Below are 3,693 nucleotides of genomic sequence, written 5' to 3'. Positions count from 1 at the left end.
TACTATTATTCTTGTCTCTCATTATTGAATCACATTTTCCACGGTTATTAAAAGTTACATGAACGGGGATTACTGTACACATTTTCTCCTGGATTTATTTTAAATGAGATCCCGTTGCACAGGCAACATTTCTCTCCTTTTGAAATGTTTAAAAAAAATCATATTTTCATCCAAAGACAAGAAACTTCCAATGAGGAAATTACTTCCATATAATAGTAGTAATATTACCAGCAGAAGAATTTTTTCAGGCCTGACTGGGTACAGTGGATTATATTATGCACACAGGAAGTACAAAGCAAGTAAAAGATGCATTTGCCAGTGCAAAGGGAGTTTACATCCTAATGTGTGGGACTGACTGAAATATTTACAGATTCAGAGGAAGTAATTCCATTCATATGAAAACTTTGCCTACAAAAATATACAGGGTGAGTTCATATAAATACACACATATATGCTAAAGACTGCTGGTGGGTGTGTTTGATTTTGGTGCTGGAAACTAGTCAGAAAAAGTTTGTGGTGGGCGGTGGGATTTTAGAAGAGCATTGCATCTGTGGAGCACTGTGCTCTTCCAGATTTGTGGCTGGGGTTGTTCCTGGGTGGGGGAAAAGCACAGGAAATGGGATGAAGGTGGGAGAGGTGAGTGCAAGGTGGAGTTAACAGCTGAGCTTGTGAGGAACACAGGACAAACTGGGGAATAACAGGTGAAGAGAGCAGATATGAAAGGCGAGATGTTGGATGAGATTGTTAGGAAGGCTAGGCATTGAGGTTGAGTGGCCATTCAGCCAATATTGGGGTACTTGCACTGTATGTATGGGGAATACTGGAAGGAGCAGGAGAATGGCGGGGCGTGGAGACAGGCTGTTCCTGGCAATAACATAAAAAAAAGAATTTTTATGGGACCAGGTTAGGTACTGAACACAAAATGATGGTCGAAGCAGGGCAATTTTGCGTACAACCAGGAAATGACAGTATGACTAGAACAAAAACGAGATCATATCATCAGTACCAGGTTAACAACTGATATTGGCAGTATGGAAGGGGCAGGAAAATCTTCTCCCTTAATTCTCCCAATAATCAACAGCAGAGGGTCATTTTATTTAGCCTGACCATGACCCTTTTTTAATAGTATCTGTTAGAGGCTTACTGTGTACCAGGCACTGTTCTAAGCACCAGGATAGATACAAAATAATTCGGTTGAACACAGTCCCTGTCCCACATGGGGCTCACAATGTTAATCCCCGTTTTACAGATGAGGCAACCGAGGCATAGAGAAGTGAAGTGTTTGCCCAAGATTACACAGAGGATAAGTGTCAGAGCCGGATTTAGAACCAGGACCTTCTGACTCCCAGGCCCATGCTCTATCCATTAGGGCACGCTGCTCCTCTGCAAGGACTTTGCAGCCTCCTGGCCAGAAAACACACCACAATGTGCAGGCACGACTCAAGAATGATTCAGGCCACCCAGATTTACATCAGAGGTGAAGAAATCCAGTTTAAAGACGGAAGCAAGGAAAGGCAAGGAATGTTGGTAGAGAAGCAGCGTGGCACAGTGGAAAGAGCACGGGCTTTGGAGTCAGGGCTCATGAGTTCGAATCCCCGCTCTGCCATTTGTCAGCTGTGTGACTGTGGGCAAGTCACTTAACTTCTCTGTGCCTCAGTTCCCTCATCTGTAAAATGGGGATTAAGACTGTGAGCCCCACGTGGGACAACCTGATTCCCGTGTCTACCCCAGCGCTTAGAACAGTGCTCTGCACATAGTAAGCGCTTAACAAATACCAACATTATTATAAAAAGGGGCTCAAGGGGAGGGGTCTCCTGGTTTCTACACCAGAGTAAAAGTGCATAAGTAAACTGCCTTGTTGCGAACCTCTTGATATATACTCTGGTTCTTGGAGAGGTAATTGTTCTTGGGTAGTGGGAAGGTTCTTATTCTTATTTTGAGGGTTCTCTTGCAGGAATCCTGCATACTGTTAACAGAAAGCAGTTACCAGCAACCGAGAGCCTTGAAGCCAAATAGGAGTTGTTTATTTGAGAGTCAGAGGACTTGTGTTTTAAGCCCTGCTCCACCCTTTGCCTGTTGTGTGACCTTGAATGAGTCACTTAACTTCTCTGTGCCTCTATTTCCTCATCTGTAAAACGTGACTTTAATACCTACTCTTCTTCTTACTTGGACTGTGAGCTCCATGACAGGGATTGTGTCAAATGTGAATATCTTGTGTCTGACCCATTTCTTGACACAACGATTGGCGCATAGTAAGCGCTTCTGCATATACTGCTTCAACCAAGCACTTAGTACAGTGCTCTGCACACAGTGAGGGCTCAATAAATACGATTGAATGAAGTAGTGTGGCCACATAGATAGAGTATGGGCCTGGGAGTCAGAAGGACCTGAGTTCTAATCCCAGCTCTGGCACTTGTCTGCTTTATGAGCTTGGTTGGGAAAGTCACTTCACTTTTCTGTGCCTCAGTTACCTCAAAATGGGGATTAAGACTGTGAGCCCTATGTGTGACAGAAATTGTGTCCAACATAATTTGCTTATATCCACCCCAGTGCTTAAGCAGTGTCTGCTGCATAGTAAGCTCTTGAAAAATACTGTAATACATTATTAATATATAATAGTATGATATAACATAGTATTATTTTTACTATTAATAAATTTAGAATGACCCAGACAGCCTAAGGAGAGGTGAGGAGAGGTGAGATGTATTCCAAAAGACAGTGCAAGAAATTGATCCATGCAGCAGCATAAAGTGTAGATTAGAGGGGAAGAGGCTGGAGGTAAGGAAGATCAGCAGAGGAGTTTATCCGCAATAGTTATTTAATTTATGACTGAAACTTGATCTAGGACGGTAGCCAATTGGGTGAAGAAGAAGGAGTGGATCCCGCAGATGCTCTAAGGGAAAAAAAAACTGGCAGGATTTGGCAGCAGATTGATTATGAGAATTGAAAGAGAGTGAAGAATCCAGGATGACACTGAAGAAGATAAGATAAGCATTTGGCTCAGATGGTAGTTTTTTCATTAATTTGTTTTCAGGGCTAAAAGAAAAGCAAACTCTCTCTCTCTCCTTTTTCCTTGCAGTGATTCTTTAAAAAAAAAAAATGAACTGAAATAGCCATGTGAATATATCTTTTGTCAGCACATCAGTTGTCTTTCAAGTGGAATACCCATTATGTTCAGTTTTAATCACAGTTGATGTGAATCCTTGTTTTACCATTTTTAAAGCTTGCCCTATTTTTTAAGATGACCCTAGAGACAGCAAGCCGTGAATGGAAGTGTGACGCCAGTGTATCCAGTGCAGCACATCATTTGCAAATAAAAATAATAACGATAATAATAGCAATGATAATATATGAAATGTATTGAGTGCTTACTATGTGCTCAGCACTAAGTGTTGGGATAGATGCAAGATAATCAAAATAGGTTTAGATTCAAGATAATGAGTTTAGAGAGGCAGCAGTGCCTAGTGGTTAGAGCATGGGCCTGGGAGTAGGAAGGACCTGAGTTCTAATCTGGCCTCCATCACCTCTCTGCTGTGTGACCATGGGCAACTCACTTCACTTCTCTGTGCCTCAGGTATCTCCCTGTAAAATGGTAATTTAGATTGTGAGTTACATGTGGGACAGGGACTGTGCCCAATCTGATTATTTTATTTCTACTCCAGTGCTTAATACAGTACCTGGCACATGACAAGT

This window comes from Ornithorhynchus anatinus, chromosome 16 (assembly GCF_004115215.2).
Source record: "Ornithorhynchus anatinus isolate Pmale09 chromosome 16, mOrnAna1.pri.v4, whole genome shotgun sequence".
Lineage (NCBI taxonomy): Eukaryota > Metazoa > Chordata > Mammalia > Monotremata > Ornithorhynchidae > Ornithorhynchus > Ornithorhynchus anatinus.
Note: the sequence above shows the minus strand (reverse complement) of the source record.